The sequence below is a fragment of the Varanus komodoensis genome, unplaced genomic scaffold (genome assembly GCF_004798865.1).
Source record: "Varanus komodoensis strain SLA01 unplaced genomic scaffold, ASM479886v1 scaffold5, whole genome shotgun sequence".
Taxonomy (NCBI): Eukaryota; Metazoa; Chordata; class Lepidosauria; order Squamata; family Varanidae; genus Varanus; species Varanus komodoensis.
The window spans coordinates 21,367,321-21,387,924 of record NW_025336087.1 but is presented as its reverse complement, the minus strand read 5'-3'; the positions used below and the strand labels follow the sequence as shown (position 1 = coordinate 21,387,924).

General features: G+C 42.1%; 1 protein-coding gene and 1 long non-coding RNA gene across 2 annotated transcripts in view; both read left to right on the top strand.

The window, feature by feature from the left end:
• LOC123031308 (histone-lysine N-methyltransferase SETD1A-like) overlaps window positions 1-20,604 on the top strand; it is a 63,031-nt gene that overhangs the window by 18,782 nt on the left and 23,645 nt on the right. The window lies entirely within an intron of this gene.
• On the top strand, window positions 872-20,592 carry LOC123031652. The gene is made up of 3 exons (XR_006416348.1): window positions 872-9,117; window positions 10,372-12,994; window positions 13,570-20,592. It is a non-coding gene; the product is annotated as an uncharacterized LOC123031652 (long non-coding RNA).

Genomic DNA, 20,604 nt, shown 5'->3' with positions numbered 1-20,604 from the left:
GCGCAAGGCTGGCGCTCACTGGGCGGAGGAAAGGGCTTCGTCGGGGCTGCGCGGGCAGAGGCGACGCGCGCCGGCCGGCCGGCACGTGGCGGGCCCCTCCGGCGCCGAGCGCCCGGCCTTGCCCTCCGAGGGCCCGCGCTCTGGGCGCTGCTTTCCTCGCACTTCCTTCCAGGGGGCCGCGGCGAGCCGGAAGCCCCGCAGCACGCGGGCTCCACATCGCACCCGGCGGCTTTCAGCGCAGGCTTGCTCGGGAGTCAGGCCCACTCCCTTCAGTGGGATTCAGCCTGGACGAACGGCAACGGGGTTGAGACTCGGCATGTGCAGTGCCACGTCTCAGTCCTGAAAGCTGGAGCCCAGGCCGAAGAGGAGCGAAGGCCCCTCTGAGCGAGTGCGGAGGCTCGCCTCTCCAATCCTCGTCGCCTAAACCCGTAACTACCTGGGCAAGCCTAGCCAGCCCCAACTCCCCTCTCCAAAAGCCCATTGACATCTATGGTATTTTCAGGTAACTGTCCGGGGCTGCAGCCTGAGCAAACTGTCCCGTCCAACATGTCGGGTTAAAGATCGAGGCTGAGCGGTGGTATCCACCTCCCGCTCCCCTCGATTTTGCTCTGTAGCAAACCGCGCCTGTGTCTAAAGGCAAAGAAACACACGCGATTAGCTTCTCCCTCCTCCTCCTCCCCCTCCCCCCTCTGTAGCCTGCAGAAGTAGAGCAGAACGTGACAATGTTTCAGCTGCCCCCCCCCGCCCCCATGTCTTTACCCACTACCTGAGAAGTTGGAATTTAAGCAGGTGGTGCTTTTCCGTGGAGGGACGAGGGGGATGGAAGGAAAAAAAATAACCTGCCTTCTTGTTGTTGTTTCTGGCCTTTTATTAAAGGCACAGGAGCTCTTCTAGGAAAAAAGGTGGCAACTCTCAAATTTTTTAGGCGAAACTTTGTGTTCCCTGGCATAGTCTACTCACATGTGCTGGCCTGAAGGTGTGAAGCAAGACGACTTTCAATATGTAGTCGTATTTCTGTCTGTAGTTTCCTTTGCATGGATGGGGAGGCTTGACACTAGAGAGCTGTCAGCCGACTGAATGTCTACTCTAGAGTAACTCTCATTGTTTAATGGAGCTTACTCTCAGTAAAGATTTTAGCCTAACACAACATCTCTTGTATCTTTCACCCACTTCAGTATACAAGATCCCTATTTAATTTACTGTGACATACAGATGTCAATACCACTTAGAGAAGCCCTTTAAAAATGATACTTTACAGGGAGTCCGGTGTTGCTGTTTGGGCATTTTGGTAGGTGAAGTCCCACTGAGTGCAATAGGATTACTTCTGAGGTGTAAAGCTCTGCACCCTGCTGCAATGCACCCTCTCCACTCCCTAGCTCTGTCTCTGCAAAAGAGAGAGAGAAAATAAAACCTCCTTAATTGTAATATAGAAAGGATATAACCCTTAATTTGGTCTACTGAGCATTTTCAGCTGCCCATCATCTGACTCTCATATACACCATGAAATAGAAATCTTTAAAGTTGGTTAATTTACCATGTTTTTAACCGATTAATCAGGGAGGTCATCCTACAAGAGATATCACACCATCTCTATATCCAATATGCAGCAATATTTAAAGGGTGGTTTAAATGCAGAGAATACAGGCTTCAGGGGAAAAACCCACACAAAAATAATTCATAGCTATAATCATTTATTTATTGGGAGGGAAAGCAACAACCATGAAAGGATTGTCCATTGCAGGAGATGGTTTCTAATAGTGTCCCAATTTTACAGAATGCTATTCATTGCATTATAAAATCCCATTTAAATAATCACAGGTACAATTTGGTCTACACTGACATGAAAACATGTTCCCATTTTCAAGTTTATACTTAGTAAGTTCAAAATTTTCAAACCTTTTCTTAGTAAGTTCCAAAACCTCGGATGAATAGATTAAGACTTACCCCTGGAATTTGTCTGAAGTTAGTCTGGGTTAGCACAACCTCATTTCATTGGTATTTATAGCTGCCAAGGAGTAGCTCCTTATTAAATCTTTACCTCCATGTATACTCAGATCAGATGCATATTTAAGAATAGGTGTGTGGCAGTCAAAAGCTGAAATAAGCTACAGGGAATTCAATGGGATTCACTCACTAGTAGGTATGAATACTGATTGCTTTCACTGCTCTTTCAAGAACTCCCTTAAAAATGGGTTCTTTAAGGGTGGCAAAACAATGGGTTTGACTATTCCAAAATACTTAATCCAGAGTAAAATTGTGTGTGGCACCATTCAAGAGATCACAGCTGTTTCACCTGCAGAACAGGAGATGGGGGATGGAAGTCTAGTAAATCAGCTGAAGTTTCAGAAACTTCCCTGCCTTATATCCAAAATAGGTGACTTACCTACACTCGCACAATAAAACCAAAATGCAGAGCCAGATGTTGCAATAAGTCCAATGAATGTGTGAGCAGGTAATATAGGCAGGAGTGACACTGTTAACAGAAAACATCTAATTAACAGTGACTTCATTTGATTGGGAGGATGAAAAAGCCTTTTTAAATCAATCCAGATTTACTGGCCTCAGCACAACCAATTTATGGCTCTGGAGGCTGAGGAGAGTCTGCTTTCCCTCAAGATGTCATCCAAGGGGGATAAGGGGCTAGGTGAAGTCATTTGGTTAGCCTGTGGAAACCCCAGGAGTCCCTTGATTTTGGGATTGAAGTCCATGCTGCTTCTTCATTTTATTAGGAACAGGCCAAGCCCATCATGAAGGCTCTCTCGGCTTCTTGAAGCAATTAGGCCCTCCCAATTAGCATACTTCTCCTGACCCCAAGAGCTTCTCCAGGTCCTTGCATTAGGCAGCTTTTTAAAGACAGGGAAAATGTGAATACAGCTTGGACTCTAACTGGTGAGGCCACATTCAACAAAGCCTATATCTGGAGGTGGGGGTGGATAAATTATACTGTCTGTTGCTCTGTCCCTATAAGAGGGTTTCCTTAGACATGTGGCATTCCTGTAGCTATTGGATCAGAATTCTTGACATGCATGTCCACCAGCAATGCTGATTTGGGGATGATGAGTGCTGGAGTCAGGTATCATCTGGAGGATCACAGGTTTCTCACTTTTGCAGATCCTGGAAGGGGTCTTGAAATAAGGAAGAGTACCCTAGCACCTAAATATTTTAGAGGACTAAACTGTAGGAAACTAGAGCTTCACACAGATGGCAATTGTCATTCATAGATAGCTTCTCTCATTATTATAGCACTGTGATGGGAAAGGTCGCCAGTCTTTGATCCTGTGCAACTTTTAAAGGCAAGTGTTGATCCTGTGAATCAGAAGTTTTGCATTCTAACCCAGATGTGAGGGAGCTGGTTCTGTTTAGTAATGAGAAATAGTACTTTGCACATGCATAGAAACACTCTCCCTTTATTGGTGCATGGGAACTCCAGGGCTAATAACAAGTTCTGGAGATCTGTCATGGTGAACATAGACTGAATTAAACTTTACCAATGAAATGAACACAGGGATTCAAACTCAGGTTTTCCAAGGATTCAGTACTTTTAATGGAGGTAAAAGAGAAGGTAAAACAACAGTTAAGACCAATGTTTAGTGATGGTAATAAAAAACCCATATCACTGCCAGCTTACAGAGAAAAATGTACTCTGTTTAATAATGTTTATTATGCCTATAACTTAAATTATTAAGTGGAGTATAAAGGAGAACCTTTGAATTTGGGGACTCTCTCTCTCTCACACACACACACACACACACACACACACACTCCTGTTTCCGCCTTTCCTTGTTTTCTACAATACTTCAGCTGTTGCTAAAGAAAGTGAGAAGAGCAAGGAAGGTTCCCCTTTTGGTTTTCAAGGCACGACATCTGGGCATCGTCAGTGGTGCCTTCTGGGGCAGAAGTCCAATTCCCTACTCAACAGAATGGACACTGGAGCCCCTTCTATCAATGCAGGAGGGCTGGCTTGCCATAATTTGAAGTAAACGAAGTAAGAATCATTACTACCTGAAACAGGAACAATTGATTCCAAAGACTAAAATGTCCTAAGTGCACCACTGGATATAACTATGCCAACTGCTCAATTACAGCATGGGAAAGGGGTTGGGCTGGAGAGTAAGGAGGAGAGTGGGCTGAGGGACCAAGAGAAGCAGGGCTATTCAGCAATCCTTTGGCTCTCATTGTCCTGCCTACAGCTATACCTGAAGATTGTCTTAGATGATACTAAACATTGTGGTGAAATGTTGGACCCAGGTTGCTTAGAGTGAAGTCCTAAGCATACTTGCATTGAAAGAAAGGCCTACAACATCCAGCCAGCCATGTTTAATGTTCTGGCTGGACATGCTTGGAACTCTTGGCCTTCTGTCTCTCTAAACATGCATACAATTATGGCTTTAAGGCTAAAAAAATAAATCACTTCCATGAACTCTGGAACCAGATGAACCAGGTTTTTATACACATGGTATATACCTTACATTTTTAAGGGTTGAAGAGCTTTTCGATCATTATCACCTCTGTCTTCACAATGATTTTGTGTATGAGGTAGGTTGCAAGGTTTCCAGTCTTTCAGATGGAGGAAGAGAAGTTACTGGTTAGAGGTACATTTGGGTAGGAATTTGATTCCAGTCCCAACATCTTGGGAATACCAAGTATGCCTTCGTAATCCCAGAACCAGGCTGCTGACATGCACTCTAGATGGGAAGTGTCAGCTGACGCAGAATTGGAATTCTATCTCCTGACAGCACTGGATGGTTCACTGACAGCATATAATGATACCATGGCTCTAAGACTGGCACTATGTTCTTATAACATTCAAAATGCTGATTTTATTCCTTTGAAGCCCTGTGCGGCTTGGTTCCAACACAGCAACACAATGTCTACTAGCATTGTCCAAGGCTGAAGCCTCATATCCACTTACCTGGGAAACAGCCCAGTGGAATACAATGAGATTTATGTCTGAGCAAACACATACAGGAGTCCTGATGTGGTCACGGCTCTTTCTTAACGGCATTGTCCCCATGCCCAAGTAGCATGCTGCATGCACAGAGAAGGCTTCCTAAGAGTGGCTGCATTTATTTCCTATTTAGGCCTGTCAAAACTTAGGCTTTTCTGTTTGGTTTGGTTTTCGCTGCTGGAGACTATGCTAGTTTCAATCTGTTTTATTATTACTACCTATGTTTAAAATGGGTAAAGATTTGAAAAAGTGATTATTTCTGCCACCATGCAATACAATATTGCTGTGCATTGAAGAGTGAAAAATACGGAGGAGGTTACTAATAAGAGTAAGAAAGAGATAGTAGCAACTTTATGCTACATTTAATATTACGCTTTGTCAGAAAGTGGCATCATTATCCATTATGTTCTCCATGATAGGTTAATTATTAGTGGGAAATGTCTAGTGGGCTCAGTCTAATCCCATCTCAGTTATGAGCTCACTGGGAGGCAATCCGAAAATATGTCTACTTGGAAGGAAGTCTTCTGAATTTAATGAGAATTATCCTGTCAGCTATCTACCTGTCCAGTGAAGATATAGATAGCCTTATGAAGCTCTTAGAAGAAAAAAAATGATAGAAATCTTAGTCGGGTCTCAGTCTGTGATAAGGGTTTGCATAGGAGCAGATGCTGAATATCAGGACTCAGCTCCAGTTTTTTTAAGTGAATTTAAACACATGCAGAGTGCATTTTACATTCTAGTAAGGATGTATCCTCACTCTCAGCACATATCTGGAAAGAGGGGGGAATGCTTTCAGAGTTTGGGACCTTATAACTAGCCTGTCTCTTTTGGGAAACTCAAAACCCCAGTCTTCAGAGCACTTTGCTGTCATATGTGAGAACTGTCAAGGGAAGTTCAGATGCAGACTTTGCTTCTCCGCCTTTTGCGCCTTGATTTTTTCCCCCACTGTGTGGCCATGGAATGCCCTCCACTTCTTTTCCAAGACCAGACTACTGGAAAAGATCTCCCCCCACCCCCCTGAAGATTTGATAGATATTATAGGGGTCTTTTCTATGTTTAGCATAGCGTGAAGTCCATTGCACACCCCTCCTTGCACTTTACCTTCTCGAGGGAAATGGACATTCACACCAACTTTGCACCCAAACTAATAAAACCTTTTGAGAAAAAGTGTTTGCTTGAGCACTAATGGATTCTACTTTGCTTCAGACACTCAGCCTCAATACTAGTCACAGTATATCACATTGTTTTGGGCTTAGAGCATTGAAACAGGATTGTTTAACTCAAAAATAAAATATGTAACCCCCATATATGTGTGTGTGTGTGAGAAGAGGGAGAGGAAGAGAGAGAGCTGAAGGGGAGGCCTTAGCAGCTTGGTCAGAAAGGGTAACATCCATACTTGCAGCTACTAAACTAATACTTGGTGGGACTTCTGAGCAAAGTTTTATGGCAGAACTTAGCCGAAACATTACTGCAACACACTGGAAAGCCAGTATGTGTGTAATGGTGAGAGTGCCAGACTAGGACTGAGGAGACCTTGGTTCAAGTCTCCACTCAACAATCTAAATAGGCAACAGAGAAAACAGACAAAAGACAGACGGTAAATGAGAGACCAGTACTAAGAAGTGCAACATTTGTCAGCAAACGCTGTTACACATCTTTAAAGCTTTGTTATGATTGTGAATAAGGGTGAAGGTCCAGTAACCTGGGAGGAAGCTGAAACAAGCACAGGGGGACTGGCTTCTGAAAATCTTACAAAATTGTCTTTTACAATATTTGCAGAAGCCTAGTGCTTGAAGAAAGGAAATCCAGTTTGTAGAGAAACAGGGCCAGAGAAATGGAAATTCTCCATCGATACCCACATCATATCCAGCCTCTTGGCTCTTGTCCTTCTTGTGGTACGTCAAAGAAGGCATAGCTTCATAATCACTGTTGATAGCAATACCAGGCCCCAAAATTAATTCACATAGAACACATAAATGTGTGTTCAAGTCATGACAAAGAAGCACAAATCTAGGTACCCTAAAATGACTGTGCCCTAGAAGAGAGATGGTCATGGGACTGGCCAGAAGAGAAGTGACCCTTGACTTAATCTTAAGTGGCACTTAGGACTTGATGCAAGATGTAAAAAGAAAGTTTAAACAAAAAGTGAAGTTCATCAAAATCTGCCAGAACATTTGTGCATGAGTAATCAAACCACTATAACAGAACCTCAGCTAGAATCTATACTATGGATAAGGATAAGTACAACCAGTCCGGACCAGTTAGCTTAAGTGGCAACCCTATTGCAATGGTCATAAGTCTCCCAACTTGGAGGCTTATGCTCACCCTCTGCAGGCCAGGAGAACTGGCAGAGGTGATCTCCATCTCCCCATCTGTGTGCGCTACATTTTCACTCAGGTGTCTTTTTGTTTTGCTTGTGTAATGAAAGCATTTCAGAGAAGGAAGGAAAGAAATTAGAGAGGTCCCTCTACGCTCACCAAAATTTCTTCCTCTCTGAGGTTGGATTCCTGACCTTGGAGAAGTAGCAGACATGGTCACAAGTGGCGTGTGTGTGTGTGTGTGTGCTGGCCTTCAGGTTCCCCCTCCCTGTGGCTGGAATACTGTGTCTGAGCTTGGATTTGGGAATCCAAGGTCTCCTATGGTCCCTCAGGTGCTATTTAGGGGCCATAGGATTGCTTCTTTGGGGTGTAGTCCTATGTGTATTTAGAATCAAGAGTCCCTCAACTCTCAGCATTCCCTAGCCAGCAGTGCTATTTTTTTTTACCTTTTCCTGTCTAAATATGCATTGGATTACGTCGTTATCTGTTCTGTATAATTTGGTGGAAAGCAATATTAAGGATAACATCTGTCTAACATATATGGAACAAATGTGGCTGAAGAAGAACCAAAATGTGTTCTGAAAAGTTAAGTCCTTCCTTGCTGATCTTTTATAGGTCTTCAGGAGTGTCCGCAAGCATGTAGATAGGGGTGATTCAATACACACTAGGATTTCCAAAAACCTTTTACAAAATTCCTCCTCAAAGGCTCCTGAATAAACTCAGCTGTAGTGGGATAAGAGAAAGAGTCAGGCACTCTTATGAATTGGTGACTGGTTAAAGAGGAGAAAGCAGACACTAGGAATAATGGGCAGTTTTCACAATGGAAGGAGAGAAGAAATGGGATTCCTTCAAGGATCTGTTACTGGGACTGGTGCTGTTTAATTTTTTCATAAATGATCTGTAGATAGGGGCAAGTTCTGAGATGCCCAGGTTTTTTGATGACACTGTGGTAGTAAAAAACAGAAATGGATTGTGGGCTTCAAAAAGATTTCTCCAAATGGTGTGAATGAGCAATAAAATGGCAAATGTGATTCAAAATAAGTAAGTATAAAGTGAGAGAAAAACTCTGATGGGGTGGTTGACCAGGAAAAAGATCTTAGGGTTGTGATGGTAAGCTCAATTAAAACACAAATCCATGTGAGGCTGTGTGTTAGGGATCATTATGAAGCAGATGGGAAATAAAACTGCAAGTATATATAAGAATATGAAATAGTGCCTTTATATGGATGTGTGATTCATCCATACTTATGATAAGGTGTATAGTTCTGAATGCTTTTTGGAAACAATATAAAAACTGGAAAAAGGTACAAAATGGTGTGGGTTGTGTGTGCAGGGCAGGGTGATCAGGGTGCAGGAGCAACTTTCTTATGAGGAAAGGTTAGAACATTTGGGCCTTTTTTGTTTGGAAAAAGGCAGGTGAGCATAGAGATGATGGAGTAAAAGTTGTGCATGGCTATGGTGAAAGTGGATACGGAGGTGTTTTTCTCAAAATAAGATGCTAGGGTTACCTCATGAAGCTGAATTGTAGGGGATTCTGGGCAGAAGAATAAAAGGAAATTCTACGTCAAGCAGCAGATAGTCAGACAATGAATTTCATTAACACAAATTGTATTAATGGCTGTTGACATAACTGGCTTGATAAGGGGATTAGACAAACTCATGGAGAATAAAAGTATAGGTGACTGCAATTCATGATGCTTCTATGCTACTTCTAGGAGGAGATACAACATGCCCATGAACACTGGTTGCTGGGGAACAATGTCAGAAGATGTCTATTGCCTTCTTGTGTGCTATGGGAAGATCTGTGGTTCTTACAAGAAAGGCTTGGCTCTGCTCAAGGATGCCTGGAAGGTAGATGCTTTGTTCAGGAATATCTTTTTGCTAATTCCAGAGGTGTTGCAAAAGTGGTGGGAGAAAGGCATTCTGTGCATGAGCAGGGACACTTGGCTATCATTGTGACTACCCAGGGTAGCTGGCTGAGCTCTAGCATGGGAAAAAAGTGAACAGCAAAATCTTACATATGGTTCCTCAAAAGAAAATTCCACTGGGTTCAATGGAGGAATTGGAGTGCTCTCTAATTAGTTCTGATTAAGGCCAAATTGAACTATCACAGGATGCATGTGCACTATGTTCTTCTGGATTTAATGAAGAGTGGTTCTGAACCAGTGCATGCAATGCGTATACACTTCAGACTTTAGGTTTGGGAAAGGGTTAAGGTGCTCCTCGGCTCACTGCTCCAGGTCGACTGCCCTACCTGCGGTGGAGGAACTGAACTCCAGCTATTAACTCCAGCTATCCTTCAGAAGCAGCAGGATGAGGCCCTCGTTAAAAAAGGCTCGACGGGTGTTGCTCCCATTCCCCGGATCCGGCCAGGACCCCGTCTGCTCTTCCGAAATGCAGCTGGGGTCACGTTGGCGCTCCTCGGCTGCCACGGGAAGGCAACCGGCCAGCGCCCTGCCTCGAGAGGCGTCGGCCGGGGCATCGTTTCCTCCTCCCTACAGATCAGCCCTGGCGATCGGACCGTCCTGTTAGGCGAGCCCGGAGAGTCCCGAGCCGCCGAGGGCTCAGCGACGCCGCCGCTCCTCAGCGAGCCGGTGGGGCTTGCGCCCGGCTGGGGCAGCTGGCGAACGCACGAGCGGAGCGAAGCGCCCCGCGCTTTAAGGTGGATCCGATGCCTGCGAGAAGCTCGGGGCCCCAAGCTGAGAACAGCCGCCGCCGCAGCGGGAGCCACGCGTCCAGCGGGACCTTAAAGAGCCACAAAGGTTTTGCAGCTTGCTCCGCTCGGTCACCGCAGCCTTGTCCCTGGTTAAGGCTTCAGCCCTAAAGATGAAGACCAACAACTCCCAGCGTTTCTCGGCCAGCCTTGCTGCAGAGACAATACTGGGAGCTAGATGAACGCTTTCCCCCTTGTGTGAGCACCCCTAGGCTCGAGTCTGGAGGCAGGCTTCCCCAACCCGGGGCTTTCCAGGTGATGTTGGCCTGCAGCTCCCATCATTGCCAGCCGCTGTGTTGGCTGTGGAGGATAGATTTGCAGTCCAACACACCTGAAAGGCTCCAAGTTGGGAAGGGCTGGTTTTAATTCCCACGGGCTTCTCTCTCGGCTAGGTTTGGGGAGCTCGGGCCTCTTCAAGCTGAGTCTGATCATAGGAACGGACCAAGGAGAAGAAGGGGCGTACTGTTTGCAAACGGGCCTTGCCATGACCAACTCCCGCGTGGGTAAGTGGAAAGGCAACGGGAAGATGGTGCGAGGCTGCTTCAAGGCACGCACCCCAAGCCGTGTGTGAGGCTCGTCTTAATAACCCCGGAATAGTTTCCACCCAATGCGGGCTCAGATCACCCGTCGTTGCACCCATGCATCCTGCGTGCACAGCATAGGTTTAAACGCGTATCCAAATGTCCCTCGAAGTAAGCTTTGCTGAAAGACAGAGGGATTTACTTCTGCGGAAACGTTAATCATGGCTGCATTGGCCGAAATTCTTTTAACCATGCCGGGAGCGCCGTCCCAAAGGGTCATTTAGAGTGGCGAAAGTGGATTTGACCCACTTTTCCTACGCCGAGATAGTAGAGGAAGCAAACGCGGGAAGCAAACCCGTGATGATGGTGCGCTTGGAAGCAGGGCAGGGCCTGGTTCTGCGTGTAGCAGGCTGATTCAGTGGTGTTACCTCCACAGTTCAGTATTTAACGGAGTCCCATTAAATATCAGAATAGGGACGCAGGTGAAAATTAAACAGCGCAGTCTTAGCGATGTCTACTCGGAGGTAAGCTTGCTTAGTTAAATGGGGCTATAGCCTTCTGCTGGTTCATCTACACTTGGTGGGAATTGACTTCTGTATGGACAGGTATAGGGTTAGACTGTTTGTATGGAAGAGGAACCTTTTACCATGATTGGAGCACTAGGTATGATTAAAAAGGCTATACTTTCTGCCTCCTTATTTATGGGGAGCTTAATCTAACTAGTGGAAACTACTGTGCAATTACTCCAGACTGAAAATGTGGTGCAGACTGGTGCGATCTTGCATATGTGGCATTGAACTGCTACTGTCGTAGGCCTCAGGTGGTGAAGAGGGTGCTCAGATTTTGAGAAGCAGTGGATGGGTCGAAAGCGGATTGAGAAAATATAGTCATTTACCCAATCGTTTCTCACACCAGCCAGGGAAAGGGAGGGGAAAAAAAATCTTTATAGGGTGAAACAAGCAATCAAGTGAAATCTATCCTCTTTAAATAAACGGATCCCTCTGTATTTTCCCAGTGTTGGTGTAAGTTGTTGTCTGCAATGTTCCCCTGGGCTTTTCCCTCTGCTCTCTGATTTGGTGTATAAAAGCAGTCCTGAATGATGGATTACTGTGTCATTGCAGCCTGCGAAGGATTAATTTGTTTCATTGATTTGTCTTTAGGCAGATTGCCAGAATCTGCCGCTTCCCACCTTTCCCCGAGACTTCCAGCAGTAATAGACAGTAATAGTCTAAGACAAATCAGCCAGTTTTGTGTAAAAATAGAAACACAGAGCCCCTTATGGTCTTGGGGAGAAGTTGGTAGCCTGTGCAGTGTTGAGAAGTACTGGATCTGTGAATACTTTAAAGAGGGTGTTTAAAATAGTAGTAATAATCCCTAAGGCAGAAGGGGGTGGGTGGAAAAGGAGGGGACTATTTAATTGGAAATGACTGAAAACCAAGTTCGACACTTGTGTCCTGGGACCTATCTTTGGTGCTAAGCTTCATTGCCAGTGCTAAGCAAAAGAAAGTAAAACTAAAAAGAAGTGAGTGCCCCAGTATGTGTAGAATGCCTTTATGCCTTTGGATCTCTGAACTTCCACAGCCATGGCTTCATGATCAGTTTCTCATGCAGGAAGTCACTGGTCAGCAATAAATCCCAGGTATAGCACACAACCTTGGATTTAGATCCTAAACATGCACCTAAGGCTCTTTAGTGTTAGCACCAGCTAAAATGCCCTTGCTTCTACATAATGAGAGGCCATTGGAAAACCATTAAAGGGCATCATGTTGATACTCAGCCACAAGCTCTAGTTCCATAGGAAAAAAATAAGGAAAAGCAAGAGTTCATTTTTTTTATATTAAGCGTCGGCCTATAGCTAATCTATTATCGATCTGTCTCTCTGTATGTCTGTCTGCAATATTGCTAAGATATGTCAGGCTTCAGAGTCCCCTCATGAGTGCAATGTAGAGAGAAAACCACCGGATCAATTTGTCTGGAAGCGTTAAGAGGGTCATTTGGTTGGGTAAAAAAATGAATGACTCTAAAGCTAGGTGGGCAATATAATATTCAGCAGAGAGAAGTAATACCCATTACATAAGGAGCTTGCCAATCTGATCCTCAGCCCAGTTTAGCTAGAGTATTTGGGCTTTTGAACCAATTTTACTCCCAAGGAAATTAAAGGGTTTCAAACAGAATTAATCGAAATGCCTTGTTTTCAGAGAACTGGTGATAAGGCTGGTCCAGTTGGGAAAGTTTTATGTTTTTAAAAACCACTATCAGTCAACAACCCTAAAACAACATTTTGGAGATGCAGAGTATCTCACCAAAGTGATTTGTTTCCAGTGCTGGAAACCATTGATTTATTAGTAACAGCTTATATTTTATGTGAAATTACTAGGCTGTCAATCTATTAAGGACTTTAAAAGAAGTTGACTGACTACTTTTGCCTGATGCTTCAGTGAATTGACCTGCTGTCTTTACCTGCAAGAGAGATAATAAAAGCAACAATTTTCAAGTAAGAAGAATTACATTTATGACTGGGAAATAACTTTTGCTGTATTGCCTAAATCAAGAGATGTGGATTGTAGGTAAGAATAGATCTAGCAACCCTGAATATTTGCTTCTTTGAAGAAAATATTTAGTCACCACAGGATGATTTAAACTAGCAATTAATTGATGGCCTGATTTAAGTTAACAGGGTAAGTGTTAACAATTGCAGGCACAGTTAAATGCTCAGCTCTGGCCTGCAAGCCACTTAAGCCATTTCACTGGAACAAAAAGGATTACTGCTGAAATTCTATGCCCACTTATTTGGGAGTAATGTAGTGCCACTTACTCCTGAGTATTCATGATTGGATTGCACTGTTAACAGTTTCCAATCTTTCTTTATATTAAACTTACTTTGGCCTGAGTAATGACTCAGATTGTCATTTTCATGCTAATGCATTATACAGGGACTATGGCCCAGGTAAGAAATGAGCAACCTCCATGTGGTTTTGAAGAGAAGTGCTCTGACACTCTGGAATATGTCTCATAGTGTAATCTGCTCAATGTCTAATTTTGTCTGTCTGGTGAAACTCTGTTCCTCAGGCCTAGAGTGTCTCCTGGATTCTGATGGAATGCCAGGACAGCCAGGGGCTGGGAACCATTGTGGGAGACAAGTATCTGATCAGTTTCAAAATTTATCAAGGTGGAATCTGCTCAATGAAAGCCTTTTGACAAGAGTTATTGTCCTATGGTATGTATGCGTGGGGTTTTAAAAACTATTTTGTGAACACTTGTAGATGCTACTTCTCCTCCTTGGTGTTCAGATAGGGAACTTCAACCTTTCTTTATCTAATACAACATTTAAAAAATGTACTTACGGTGGTAAATTATAAAGATAATTCCTCTTGAAATAATTTTGGCTATGGGTATTACTGTAGATGAACAGGCAAGGAACTGAAACTGAATAAACAAATTTAGGACTATTCTGTAATTATTCCACACCTAGAGAACAGCCATACCTTTATTATGATCAGCTCAGATAGTAAAGCAAGTTCTTGAGTATCTTGTTTTAAGTTCTTCAAAGCTCATTATCAGGCTGGATGTTGAACAAATGCAAGTGTGGGTGGAAGCAAGAAGTGGCACGATAAAGCCACATTATCTGTTGTTTTAACAGTTTAAGACTGAGTTTTGCAGACTGAACTGGATTGCCCTGTGCTAGTTGCTAACAGATTTCAAGCAGGCTGCTGGGACAAGGCAATAATCAACCAATCAATTATGGAACAAATATGGCTCTCTGCTTTTTGTGAGTTCAAGAGTAGACCCACTGATATGAATGGCTTTCCTCAATACAAAGAGATATGTGAATACAAAATACTGCTCTTGTTTAATTCTTGTCTCTTATGGTGCTATAAGAGTAACTTGCTTAGATGCAAGCCTGTCTAGTACTTTTTCCCTTGAACTATATTGGTTACTTTACAATAGAAATAATTTACCTTCATCGAGCTATAAAAATCAGTTAAATAAAATCCATTTAGAGGTCCTCCTTCATGATCCCCATTGACAGGCATAGGAGGGAGCTATGTAGTGAGCCAATGTGGTTTCTGCAGATCTTCTAGGCAGATTTTGTTTAGTCTGAAATTTGGAAAGAAGACAAAAGTCACAAAATTCAGTGTTCTGCTTAAAGGTAGGAATATACACAAAGCTGTTATCCAAAGATCAGTGCAGACAATCCTGCCCATAGTATGCCAAACAGCATATTGTTTCTTATTTTATTTCAGTTCTACGCTGAACTGTTAGCCAAAGTTCTCTGGGTAGTTCACAAACCAAACTTAAAATCATTAAATATGCTTATAGAATATAAATACATTTATATATACCATATATTTAAAACAAGAGGACACCAAAGTAGGAATCCAGTTAAAGAAACTAGTGCGCCACAACCTATACAAGAGGATACTCTACCCAATAAAGCTGAGATCCATGTATAGCCATACTTGGACCAGGCCCACTGAATCCTTGGGATGTAAGTTATTCATGATTAACTTGATTATGATGACTTACTCCAACTGTGACTTGATCTGGATCCAACCCTTAATATTCCAGGTAGCTAAAGTGACCCGGACAAGTGAATCATCACAGGAAAAGATGAACATGCAATGGGAGCACTAGTTAGTTTAGTTTGCTTCTAACTTCTTTTCAGATCCTGTTTGCTGAAACATCCAATTCACAGAGGGATTTAGAGTTGAGTAACCATGAATTGTGAATAAACCTTGGGAAATTAGGTATGTGTCTTCAAAATAAACTCCTATAAGATTCCTTTCCCTCACTTTTATCATAAAATGCTAAGCAATCTATTCTACCTAAAATATAGAAAGAATATGACTTTCCTAATGGCGTCCCAGTAAACTTGGTCATCATATAAGTGGGAGAAAGTGGTCTGAGGACCACTGTGGCCACTGCCTTTAGTCCTACATGCATTCATACTTGGAACTAATGACTAATGCATAACTCGGGCAATAAATTCTACATTTCTTAGGTCTGTTCCTATGAACAAATTCAGTTTTAACCTATGCACTTCATGCTTTGATGATCTGTCATCAGTGACACGGTAAACACAATATAATGATGGGTATGGTGTTGCTACGAAAAGCACATACAAATTGCCCTATAAAGGCATGTATGAAGCATAGTGGTGTGATATAACTGTACGGAGACAAATTCCCCAAACCAAATTAAATAGAACACAGGTCCAGGAACCCGCTAAAGGCCTGTAACACACAAATGACTAGACCAGTCAGTATAGGAGGACTAGTACAGGAGGGTTGGACCTATTTCATCTTGATGGCTGAATTTTATTTCAGAGAAATTCTCAATGGATGCAATCTAGTGGTGGGTGGGGCAGAAGACAATATGGGGCAGGGTCAAAATACCTGCACATTTTAGTTTAAACCGTTTATTGCCAGTAACAAAGACTAAGGAGAGACATTTTCAAAGTGCAAAAGCCAGGAAACTAGCAAATGATCAGTGGTTGTTGGAGAAAGGGGGGTTGGCCTTCTGGGAAACTCCAGGGAGCTGGATTTGGCTCCCAGGTTGGCTGGGCTGGGCTGCTGATCCTGAGGTTCTGCCCTTCTGATTTAGGCCATCCCTTCCCTCCCTCACATCAGATAAGGCTACAAATCCTGTGCACAGTTTCTTGGGTATAAACCCAACTGAACTTAGTGGGACTTTCAAGTTAACAGACATTGCATGAAGCTACATCAGAAATATGTTCACATGAAGTATTTCCAGGAAGGAAGATCTATATTTGTTGTTCCTTAATGGATCTTCCAAAAATAATTCAGGGTCAACTGAAAACGTGCTTCTTCTTAGAGGAGCAGAAATCTTTTTAAAGCAAGGCTTCAAATTGTTTATGTAGTCCCCCATAATAAGTAGCCAAGCCATGGCTCAATATAATAAAGGAGATCATTGATAAAAAAGCCTAAAATGGCTCTCACTTGGGAGCACTTTATGGTCACGTTTGCTAATTCCTCAAATGCTTTATCATCTCTTTTTCACACTGCGTGGCAAATCTGAGCCAAAACAGTAAATGTATCCTTTTGCCCCCTTCTTCTGCCACCTACAATAAAGCAGTAAGATGAATTTCAGTGAAATCCAAATCTGAAAGTCTAAAACAGGGCCGCAGCCTTTCATCCCTACAAAACTGGAAAGAAACAAGAGCCAGCTAGATTAGCAAACATTAACCCCTCGAATAGGAGTGCATGCCTATTGAAGTGACAGATGTACTCTCCTCACGGATTTACGCTTACTGTACCTTTTAACACTCATCGGTTCTAAGAGCTGCATATAAAAGCACCTTCATCCTTGTGACGGAAAGGCTTAATGTTACATTACGATGTGTTTTCTCTAATTTATATTGTTTGAAAACTTAATTCTCAGTTATTTCATTCAAAGTGCACATGAGATTAACACTTAGCACCAGAACTAATATAACATTGGGTGAGACCACACACAGCATTTCCAGCTGTGACCTTAGGATCAGTTTGTCTTTAGACCAAATTGAGCCCCCCTGTCTATGCCAGTGCTGGATTTACACATAGTTAAAGCTTAGTTTCTGTCCATATGGTGTCCTGAACTCCTGTAGGTTTCTTAGTAGTTGTACATTATTAACATCTTTATTCTCGTGATCTATGGGAAATGTGCCTTTCATCTGAACAAGCTTTTCTTAAGAAAGAGCTCCCCTCCCAGAGGTGGTATTTTTGAAGCTTCATATATGAAACTCTTAAGTACCAAAATAAAGAAAACCCTTTTTAAAATGTAAAAAAAATATGTTTTTGTCTGATTAAAGCTATTTTTCAGCTTTTGAAACAAGTTCATATTTTCAGATCCCAGTTGAAACCATGAACAGCTCTTCTGGGATTCTTTTTATTATTATTATTTAAGAAAGACAATGCTATGTTCAGATGATGTCGCATTTAAGTAAATGAATGAGAGCATAGCTTTACTCTTTATATGAACATAAAGACAAACTTGAAAGGGTAGTTGATCCCTTGACCACTAATAAAGACAGATTCTGATATGCAACAGAAATAGTGGTTCTATTGAATCAAACTGAGTAACCTAACCCCAGGCACAGATGAGCTTGTAGAGCAGACACAGACAAGTGACCAACATGTATTTGAATTGGGCATGACTGTGAGAAATACATTGTACTCAAAGCCAATGGGAGAGACTGATGATCAGTAGTTCAGTGGTTTTGTGGACTATGATCGGTCCTCAGACAGCATCTTTGATTATTGGTGGCAAATCTCTTCCCTGTGGGCTTTGTTACTCTCTTAAAAGTTGTTCTTAAAATGGCATTTGGAAACTTTTCCTGTGCAAATCTTATTGAAGTGAAAGGGGGTATCACATGTGCACAGATACCTATTTCCATCAGCTGGCAGAGCAGAGGTTTTTAGGCTTGGTCAGATGCAGCCTGTGATGTAAATGTTGATGCTACAGGAACTATGAAATTATAAAAATTACAGAAGCTATCTGTGAAATCAGTATTTTCAAAGTATCTTACTCAGTGCCTTTTCATTTACATTAGGAAAGTCTAGCGGAATGTTTCTTCACTCCTACCTTCAGTGCTTGCATCTCTTTCAAGTATGAAACATTGATTTTAAAAAAACAGCAGCTGGCCCAGAGTTTTCCTTCATCATTTCATAGGGTTCCTCCTACCCCTTCAATATCAATCAGGTTATTTTTTCAGGACGGGAACCAGGATCTAACACCTAGCACTTCAGAATTGGCACTTGATCCTCACAAGAAACATAGGCCAGCATTACAGAATAGCAATAACCCCAACCTGCCCAGCAGGTACAAGTTCAACAAAGAGACATGCTAGCTTTGGGTTAGGGTCCCCCCCACTATTTGTAATTGGGAACAAGCGACTTTGGTCTCTTGCTAGTGCTAGAAATCCATAATGGAAGCTGACGGATGTTAAGTAGGTAATATTCCAGACACAGCAGCATACGAGTATTTTCTACTCCTACCAATGGTGAGTGGTTACCAATTGCAACTAAAGCAGGGAAGGAGGCAAAACAGACTCAATTAAGTAGCAGCAAATAAGATTCTACCTCCTAGTCCATACTCCATAATGTGATGGCAAGGCAGAGTTGCAGGAAATGGTAACCTACTAGTTTTACAGGAGAGACACTTTGAGGTGGAGGTGGAATGTGGTCAGTGAACATCCATTGTCCTGAGACAACTGTTGGCCAGGACTACTGTTAATTTCATAAGAACATAGCATCCCCTGCCTGCCCCTCTGGTCTCTGAATCAGCAATTGGGTGATCAGTTGGTACTTCTTGTTGGGCTGGATTTGATCCTGAGGCCTCTAGATTGATGTAGTGAAAGGCAGTCTTCCAGTTAGGATGCTTTTATCTAGCTGGCTTGAAATACTCTCAGTTATACTATAAGTGTGGGACTGTGAAACATGTAAGTATTTATGTTAGTGCCCTAATTACTCATTGTAGAATCAAAGCTGTAAAGACAAAAGAAAGTGTACAGGTTTTTGTTTAAGCAGCTTCCATCACTGCTTGCTGTGCAGCAATAGAGAGAGGATAGATGATTGATATCCTGGGCATTTTGTTACTATCCATTGACAGAAGTAGTTGGCTTGAGAAGGCTTGTGCAATATTAATTTATTTTCCTATGATCACAGAATCTTTCACTACTTCCCCACAAATTAAGTTGATTTGAGTTTTCCATGCAAAACCGATAAAAATAACACAACACATTGTTTTTTTTTTAATAAATTGTGAAATCTAGTAGCCTGATAGGTCTTAGTGAATCCTTTTTTTGTGCAAGAACTTATTAATCACCTAGAAGTTTAATGCATTTGTGATATAAGACTAAGGGACATTGAAATGGCAAATATGCAAACAGCTTTGAATGATATTTAAAGGGGATGCTTAGTCTCCTGCCCAACCATTAACCTCTGCCACTGCAAAGCTTTTATATTAATGATAGAAAAAATCCACTTCCCTATTCTATTTGTTGTTATATCAGAGATTAAGGTGATGTTTGCCAAATTACATGAAGTGTAGCACAATTCAGCCAATCTGTCTAGTTAAAGAATGCAAATTCTAATGAACAATGAATTTCTGCTAATCCAAAAGGAAATATATGCCATGAGGAAAAAAAGGAAAGGAAATGTTTAGTTTTGTTACAAGCATCTGTTTTATTAAAAATGCATTTGACAAAGTGCTAAAAAGTTACTCTGTGAACGCTTTGTTCTGTACAGTCCCTTTTGTTCCATGTGGTGGGATCTTGCAAATGTATATTCTTATGTTTGACCAAGCTATCAGAATTAGTTATATCCAATTGTCTCTGTAACTCTACACTGCATTAAACATCTTAGCAGCTTTTTACTTTTACAACATTTCAGAGTATTGAGAAAATTGCTACCATTAACAAAAGTGGCTCTGAGGAGTCTGGAGGACTTCAGGAATGTTAATGTGTTGTACAGACTTAAACATGTTAGTTCCAATTTGTTCCAGATAGATAGGAAAGCAACCCATCTGATTGCAGTTTGGTAACCTTTGCATGAGTTCATACATTACATTTTGTAGCTGTCTTTTCAAGAGCTTCTTGCAGAAAGGAGGGGACCAAGTTTAGATTGTCAGGGACTCAGCCGGTAACCTTAATTTATATAAGCGGCACCAATTATGCTATGCATACATGTTAAAGATGCGTGCCTTAATATGCTTGCACTTCAATTTTAAAGATGTTTATATAAAACAAGTCCCATTGATTTCTGTAGAATGTACTTCCGAGTGCCTAGGATCATAGCCTCACGCTTTATGCTAAACGCATTTACTTGGAAGTACATGCCATTGATTTTGATGGTATATACTTGTAAGTAAATGGAGTCTTTAAGACACTTAAATTCTTCATTTCATTCCAGTTTTCTAAAACACTTGAGCATATGAATCACATATCCAATGGGACCTAGGAGTGTTTTTTGGGGGAAAGCATTCAATATTACAACAATTTAATATCATAATAAATCAAATCTTGCAATAACTCATGCATATTCTTGCTAGTGTATGATAGTGCAGGGCCGCAGTTTATTCATATTCTGTCTTTCATTTCTCCTA